The 9476-nt window shown below is 28.1% G+C and overlaps 1 long non-coding RNA gene across 1 annotated transcript; it reads right to left on the bottom strand.

The window, feature by feature from the left end:
• Window positions 1–4402: 4402 nt before the first annotated feature.
• LOC136078938 (uncharacterized) lies at window positions 4403–6407 on the bottom strand. Its single transcript, XR_010637796.1, has 3 exons — window positions 6276–6407; window positions 4978–5041; window positions 4403–4644 (listed from the first exon to the last, which is right to left on the bottom strand). It is a non-coding gene; the product is annotated as an uncharacterized LOC136078938 (long non-coding RNA).
• Between the last annotated feature and the right edge of the window lie 3069 nt (window positions 6408–9476).

Here is a 9476-nt window from a genome sequence, read left to right as displayed (position 1 = left end):
AAAAATTATTAAGAGATTGTGTAAAGTCGATATTTTAACAGCAAGTCAACTTAAGATTAAACCTGGTCAAAAACTTTGCACTAAGTGTTTAAATGAATTCAAACTTGAACAAATTACAGGAAATTTTAGTCAAGAAGATGAAGACAAAGATGTTGATGATGAGGAGTTTAGTTCTTCAGACCTAAACAAGACGGTTTTAAATAAAAGTGCTTCTTTACTGGAAATATCTCCTCTAAAAAATGTAAGTAAATGTGACAAATTAGAATATGGAAAGCAAAAAGTTAAAAAACTGGAAACAAGTATGACAAACCTAGTAGCATCAGCATTGGATATAGACCCAACAGAAATAATATTTGAGAAAATGCAAAACTGCATTAACTGTAATGATTTAGACAAACTTTTAGATGCAATAAAGGGAAAAGGAAAAATCAGTTTGATTGAAGAAAAAGTTCAGTTACTAAAATTAACTCCTGATAGTTGGTCAATTAAAAAAACTTGCAATGCATTTTCAATTTCAGACCATCTTGATAAGAAAGCCAGAAAGCTGAAAAATGAAAAGGGTATACTTGTTAAACCTGAGGCTAAAAAAAGATATCCTTTGGATTACATTGTTAAGTAGAGAGTTATTGAAAAATATGAATCTGACGAATACACTAGACAATGTCCAGGAAAAAAAGACTTTGTTTCTGTGCGTATAAATAATGTTAAAGTTCATAAACAAAAACGCTTAATATTAGTTTGATTAAAAGAACTTCATCTGGAATTTAAGAAGATCCCTGAACACAAAGTTGGATTCAGCAAGTTCTGTGAACTAAGGCCAAAGTGGTGCCTTATTGTTGATAGTAGTGGAAGCCACTCAGTTTGTGTATGTTTTTACCATCAAAATGCTAAGTTGATTTGCTCTGCTCTTCCTAACAGCCATTTAATATATTACAAAGATTTAATGAAGTATGTGTTTGTAATATAGATAGTCAAAACTGCATGTTTCATCTATGTTCCAACTGCCCTGGTAAAATAAATTTGAAGACTTACTTGGAAAATGTGTTTGAAAAGAATGATTTTGATTTAGATGATCAGATCACATATAAACAATGGGTGTCAACTGACCGAACTGCACTTATTACAGTCCAAACAAGTATTAGTGAATTTATTGAAACTTCAAGTGAAATTTTGTATGACCGTTGTCACCACCACTTTATCAAAGAAGCACAGTCTTCCTACTTATCAGAGGCAAAACAAACATTAGACCAATATACCTGCATTATTCTGATGGATTTTGCAGAAAACTATAGTTTTCTTGTACAAGATGTATACAAGGGTTTTACTGGCAAGCCGATCAAGCTACCTTACACCCATTTGGTGTTTATTTCAAAGATGAAAAAGATCACCTTAAATGTGAATGCTATTGTTTAATTTCTGACCATCTTTGTCATGACCAATCAGCAGTCCATTGTTTTCTCACAAATTTGCTCCCTATGGTAAAAATCAAACTACCCACAGTGAATAAAGTTAAATACTTCAGTGATGCGTCACAGTATAAAAACTACAAATGTCTAATAAACTTAATTTATTACATTGTAGACCACCAAATAAATGCTGAGCATCACTTCTTTGCTACGTCACATGGCAAAAGTCCTTGTGATGGAATAGGAGGTACTTGTGATGAAGCGAGCGTGATCCCGCTCCGCTCGTAAAACGCTCCCGTAAACGGTATTTTCAAACGTTCTAGGCGCTATAAACAACACTCGTTCAGCTTATTACGAGCGTATAAAATAACACTCGTTCAATAGTTCGGGATAATTTTTTTATTTTCATAAAATATTTAAAAAAGATTTTTTATTATAAATATTCTATTATCAAAGCACTAATATCAAATATAAAAAGCACTACGTCGTTCTCTTTTGCACTAACGTAATGAATGAGCAGTTTGAAGTCGTTAATAGTCACTAATTTCAATTATGGAATGTGCACGTGGAAACAAAATGTGAATACAAAATGCGCAAATAAAATAAGAATAGAAAATTAGAAAACCACTATAAGAAAATTGAAACTGCAGAGTATTTTTAATCTTGTGAAAATATCAAGTAAGATTTATTTGATTTATTGTTTGTAATATTCCACACATCATTTATAATAAAAATAAATATTAATCATAGAGTAATTTTTAAAATTAGTTTTTGTTCATAGCATAGGTTTTTCATTAACTATTATTTATTTTAACTCAAATTTAAAACGATTCTGTTGTTCAGAATGTTCGCAATCATATTCGAAAGGGAAACAAAGTAATGACGTCAACATTTATTAAATGGAAAGTTATTATTCTAATTTATTATTATTTCAAATTATTCTTGTGTTATTTTTTTAAGATAAAAAAAACGTAATTCAAAAATGAAATTTTAAAAAAATTAAATAATTAATTTGAATAAAAAATATCAAGAAATATAAAAACCATTAACCGTTAATTAAGTTTACAGCGTAACATTTTAAAATACATATATCAAAACAACGAAGCAAAACTAAGTCACTAAATTATACTTCAATACTAAATTATTAAGAAGTTGCGTTTTTGTTTGATATTATTTCTTTATAACATAAATAGTTAAAAATAAAATCGCGATCTGACAATATACAAGAAGTTTGGAAGTATAAAAATCTACTTTGTTGAAGTAGTTTCATGAGTGTGATACTAATTCCAACTTTTTTGACGAAAGAATTATGTAACAAATAAAAAAAGATATAAAAAAATAAAAAGCTTTTTATGAACATCGCCTTCAGCAATTTTTATGATCACTCTCGCCAAAGTTATTTTGAGCGCACATAATCACGCTCGATAAAAACATATTTTAATTTTACGAGCGCGATATAACACGCTTGACGATTTTCTTCATCACAAGCCCTGTACTATAAAAAGAGAAGCAGCAAAGGCTAGTCTACGAGCAGCAATTACAAATCAGATTCTCACACCACAAGATCTGTTTACATGGGCTCAAAAAAACATCAAAGGTTTTAACATATTTTATCTTTCAAGTGATGATATTAATAAACATGAAACAACTTTAGACTTTCAGAAACGATATGAAGGGATGCGCACAGTTTCGGGAACAAGAAGCTATCGCTGTTTTGTACCAAATGCAGAGAAATTGTTTTTACGAAAGATCTCTAGTAATACTGTCTATGATACTCATGTGTTAAATGATGTTATTTTGATTAAAAAGAATCCTTCAAATTTTCAACCCGGTAAATATATTGCATGCTTTTACGATGAAGAATGGTACATAGGGCTTGTGGTTGATATTTGTAATGAAAACCAAGACGTTAATGTAAAGTTAATGCAAAGAAACAAATTAAATTTAAAATGGACAAACAATGCACAAATAAGTCAGTGTTGGGTTTTATTTGACAAGATAATATGTCAAATAAGTGTTCCATTGATTAAAAGTATAAGTGCTCATGACTATATTCTTTCTAGTATTGGCTATGACAGTATTATGAGTTACATAAATTAGAGATAAGCTAATTAGTTTCATGTATACATACTTTTTCTTTTAACTGATTATTTTACTCTTTGAATGCACTTTTTTACAGTATAGTTTGTATAAAATTTGTGGTATAGATATTGAATGTGGTAAGGGGTATTTTTTTGTTCTCCTTTTAAAAAGATCATCACTCTCAAAAGGCTACAATCATGTCATAAATTTTTTTGGTGATTGTCTATATATAGAACCTTAACATTAAAAACTTTCATAATTTATTTCAACTACTTTCTATGCCAGCAAATTCAATGTAATTTATCATAATTTTTAAAAAAAGTGATTTTTCAATAGGCTGCTGCATGTGCTAAATTAATTTTTAATGCATAATTTTGATTATTCTAACAAGTGGTGACCCTAAGTAAACAAAAGTAACCATAAAATCCACTTTCTGTAAGCAAGTATTAAACTGTAACACGTTTAAGTTCGAAAAAATATTTATGTTGCAATATTTAGCAACTTTAAGGTATAATAACTCAAAAACTGTAGAAAATCAGTCAAAAACAACTGCAATAATGGATTATTTGGGTGAAAAACTATTACCCTACAAAACTTTAGGTGATCACCATCTTTATTTAAAAAGTTATGGTTTGTCAAAAATCGAAAAAAACTGCTGTAAGCTCCTGATACACAAATTTTTCGGATTTTGGTCATTTTTAATTCAATCATAAATTGGTCAATCAAGCTGAAATTTTCTGGATTGTATTTTTTTCATAAGATCTGTGTGTGGTCAAAGTTTAAAGCAAATCTGAGATGGTACCCTGGGGAACTTTCAAAAAACTAGGTGCTTTGATATGGAATAACCCACATGAAAAAAAACTTGTCATCCATAATTTTTTCTTTTGGATAATCAAAATATCACCTACCTTCATTTGAATTTCATCTTCCCAATTAAAAAAATATTGGTTTAAAAATTTCATTTTTTTTGACTCATTGGAATGGAAATTCCCTCTACTAAAATGTTGTAGTAAATTATTTTATTCCATGAGGCTTGCGCAGACAGTTCTATTTTTTCACCTCCAATTCCAACTTTGACTAATAAATAAATCACCAGCTCCAACACCTGCTCCAATAACATTTATAACATCCACTTTTATAACATCCTTAATCTAGACTGTAAAAAGGATAATTTCATAATAAGTGGCATAGAGTATCTGCTTTTATTATTAAATTTATATTTATCACAGTGCACAAATTCTACCAAATAAAATAGAAGAAATTGAAAATTGTATATATTATAAAAGATATGACCATATATTATACCATAATTATAGTTAACTCATATTATAAATATATATTTTATGACCACCAATATATTTAACATTATTAAAAATGTTTTTTTATTATTATGCTGAATGAACCATTTGTTTAGTAATTATAAAACAGGGATACAAAAGTGAATTTACATATTAAATTTATATATTACAAGCAAATGAAAAAATAATACCTTTTTTAAAAGTTCATTGGCTTGAAAAGCTTTTTCCAGTTGAATTCGAGGGGAACCAGTTTCACTTAAAAATATCAAACATGAGCGCTATAAAATTATAGTGATAAGCTTTATTAAACCAGGAGTTGTAGTACACCTTAGAGCAGTAAAAGGTAGCAGACAAAGATAAAGGTGTTATTAAGTTATGTTTACTGCTGATTTATATTTAAATTTAACATAGACTTGTTTAACATTTTAACAAGAATGTTTATATAAAAACTGAAAATAGAAAGTAAATATTAAATGATAATTTAAACAAAATATAATTTTTAAACTAGAACATAGTATATTACTTCTTTTCATCACAAAAGGTTGTTTAATAAACAAAAAGAATTTGAGTAGTTTTTCCAATGTATATAAATAGTTTTACCAAATATAATATATATAATTATATAATAGTAAGTTATACTAATGATAATGCACCATTGTTTTATGAAAAATGTGATTTGTCTTTAAAAAAGCTTAGTCTATATATTTTTGTTTATCTTACTTAAAATATTTTATTAAAAAAATAAAAACGTCGTTTTCACCAATCTATAAAATTAGTTTTACCAATGTATTTAATTATATATCAAGTTATACCCATGATAATGTGCCAATGTTTTAAAAAATTTTCTGAAATTGTCATTCTTTTAAAAAATCTCAATCTATATACTTTGATTTTATTGACTTTAAGTTTATTTACTTAAAAAAAAACACGGTTTTTAACAGAGTTGTTAACAAGGTCAAATATAGAAAGGCCAAGGCCACACCTTACAAGGCCAAGACCAAGGCCAAATGTTACAATACCAAGGCCAAATGTTACAAGACCAAGGCTAAGAGTTTTAAGGTCAAGGCCAAGATTAGGAGTTTCAAGACCAAATACTTCAACTTTTGCCTTAAGTTAAGGCTAATTATCAACACAACTGTAAGTAGCAAGTGCTGTGACAAAAAAACCACATTTTGTAAAAATAAACCAAGGTTATGCACAGATTTCAACAAAATCGATAAGAAAACATGTACTTTTTTTACAGGCCAAGGCCAAAACAATCAAGACCAAGGCCAAAATTTTCAAGGCCAAGACCAAGGCTAAGGCCTAAATTTTCGGCCTTAAGGCCAGACCAAGGCCAAGCACTAACAATCTGGTTTTTATTCTTTCTAAAAAATATTTTTAACTTTCAAAAGCTATTATTCAGATATAAAAATCATTCCTACTGAAGTATATGTCATTAATACTTATTAATACTTATATGTAGTAAAAACTTTCATAAAAAACTTACTCATAACATATTTTAAGCTTTAATTTCAGTTCATTTGTGTTCTTTTTTTGTGTCTCAAGTTCTAAAATACAAAACAAAACACAAATAATATTTAAAATTGTTTTTATAGAACAAATAATGCTATTACACAAACTATTTGCCATAAATCTGACAAAACACAAAAAACCGCAAAAATAGCGGATTTTTTTTTTAAATCGCTGATGCAATAAATTGCAAAGCGATTTTTATAGAGCAAATCGCCAAGCAATAATAAATTAGTAAAAACACTTATCTAATTTTTTCTTTCTTCTGCACAGTGCTTTTCCATCAGTAGGTTCATCAGGAAGAATGTCTAAACATTAAAAAATTTCAAATTATAGAAAAAAATTATTTTACAAGAACTTGGTAATTGTTATAATTAATTATATAATAACTGTAGTATTTTGCAACCAGGAAGTTGCATTAAATACATTAGATAATTAAAAATTCATGAAAAGAATTCTTCAGAACTTGGATAAATTTGGACTGATCATTTGTTTTTATAGTTTTTTAAAAGGAACTTATTTTCATGTCTGCATTTAGAAATTAATTCTGACTTTTTATTCAGTAAATTTTCTTGATTTAAATGAGTAATAATTTCAAATTTTTCTTGCAAAATAGCATACATTTTTTGGAAATGTTATTATAGGCATGAGCAGATTTTAGAATAGACCATGCATTTGTAATAATATTTTTTGATAAGCATTTGCCATTCATAGGGCAGCCAAGTTTTTGCTTGCAGTTACAATTTTCAGTATTTTTTTCTTTGAGAAATTCATATTTATTAATCAATGCAAAATTATGGCCTTTTATAATTCTTTCAATATTTTTTGTACAGCTACTTTAATAGCGTTTCTGTTAAAAATTTTGTGCAACTTATTAGAGGGAGGAAAATGTTTGTCAACTAATTTTAAAAACGCTTCTTCAATGTTTGTTGAAACATTTTTGCTGTACGTAGGGTTGAACCAAATTATATTTTTATTTCTATGTCGCTTTTTTGCAATTTTTGTTTCAAATTTTAGCTCAAAATTTTTAAACCCGCTTCTTTTAAGAGCATCTTCATTGATTCTTAGAATCTGAAAACAAAAAAAGTCCTATAATTAAAAATAAAGAAAAATAAAAATTTGAATATAAAACAAAAACTGCCACACCATTTATTCCTAACCTAGAAAACTTTGAAAATAATTTATTACACTTGATTAAACCAATAAAATTCCGAAATATTAATAATGATTTCCAAAAGGAACTCAAGTTAGACATTAATAATATAAAATCAAACCCTAATATTTTAGTTTTTGCTGATAAAACAAGCAACATATACCAAATTGCCCAAGCTAATCACCATAAATTACTGCGCAAAAATATTTCTAATAACTATGCAAAAGCCCCAAACAACTTAGAAAATTCAATTAATTTAGAAGGCCGCAAAAACATTGCTAAAACAATTAATTTACATGCTAGAATTGAAACAGTAACACCAGCGCAGGCATATATCTACATTACAATGTATACTATGTTTACAAGAAAAATTTGAAATTATTACTCATTTAAATCAAGAAAATTTACTGAATGAAAAATCAGAATTAATTTCTAAATGCAGACATAAAAATAAGTTCCTTTTTAAAAACTATAAAAAAAAATGACCAGTCCAAGTTTATTCAAGTTCTAAAAAATTCTTTTCTGGGGTTTTTAATTATCTAATGTAGTTAATGCAACTTCCTGGTTGCAAAATTCTACAGTTATTACATAATTATTATAACAATTACCAACTTCCTATGCTAGCTATGCATTACACACACCATACACACAATAAATAACGCCCAATAACAAAAAATAATTAAAATTATAATCAACTTTATTTGGTTATAATTTGCAATTTTCATACAGCATTGCAACTTTGACAACTTTGATAATTTTCATACAGCATTGCAACTTTGACAACTTTTATAATCAGAGTTATCACTGTCATTCAGTCTTTTCAATGTCGGAATTGTCATCAATAGTCTTTTGTGACTGTGACTGATACAGGGAGATTATCAAAAAACAGTTTATGTTGAGTGGGTATGACGCATGCTTTACACAAGCTAAGGAGATGGTTGCAGCTGAAATGGGTAGTAACGCCTTGTGTGCTGGTTGTAGACAGGGTTCTACATACTTCTGTGGACGCCCTTTGCTTTTGCATTTGCTCACAAAAGTTTTCTTGAAATTGTCCCCATACATGTACTTGAACTGAATAAAACTGGTGTTAGCATTTTAATAACTCAGCCTTTTATTTTTAGCCAATTCACTGTGTCACCATTTTCATCACAAGTTCAGTTCTTCATAAGCATGCCACTTAGTTTTTTGCAATCCACATTTCACTGTTACTCATTTGTCTTACTTTATATGGTCTTTTAGGTCTTCCAGTTTCAATTATAGACTTCCACCCGAAAACACTGACGTTTTTTTTTTGCCGACTTGATGTCTTCCTAACATTTTTTTTTTCCACTTTTCTAGCAATCGTATTTTTTTCAGAGTTCCATTATTCTGCTCAATTACAGCTGTGCCGCTGTCTTCACCAAGCATTGATCCTGGCTGGATGTCGACTGTACCTCGATTGGTGCTGGTTGGATGTTGATGTCAACCGTGTCCTCGTCTACGAATTCAATCAGAATTGAAAGAGATGCTGTTATTGCTGTCTGCAATGAAGCTATTTTCCAGATCACCGATGGCAATGCATTCATTGATCAATGTCAATAATTCAATATTCATTTGCAGGCCTTGTTTTAAATAACAAATGCTTAACGCATTAGCTTAATCTGAATTTGACGTCATAAAATTCTTTTTATCTTTTTATTTTTTAAAGACATTAACTTTTTTAAATTACTGCAATAATATTATTTACCGCAAAACAAGTTAAATATTGTTTAACTCGTTTTTTATTGTTACAAAATGTTTATTTCTTTCATTTTTTTTTTATATTAAATAATTAAATTTAATATTACATTAGAAAAAAAATTTTCATATCAAAAATTGTTTTTTCTCGACATTTGTATAAAAGAATTCAAATATGTTAAATTTTTTTAAAATTGTTATTTCTTAAATAATCAGTTTTAAAAATTTGCAACTAAAAAATTTTATTTTAAAAAAAATTTGTGAGTAACAAATAAAAAAATTACGGTAATTTATCTACTTTATTTACTA

This window comes from Hydra vulgaris, chromosome 04 (assembly GCF_038396675.1).
Source record: "Hydra vulgaris chromosome 04, alternate assembly HydraT2T_AEP".
NCBI lineage: Eukaryota > Metazoa > Cnidaria > Hydrozoa > Anthoathecata > Hydridae > Hydra > Hydra vulgaris.
This window is presented reverse-complemented; position numbering and strand designations above follow the sequence as displayed.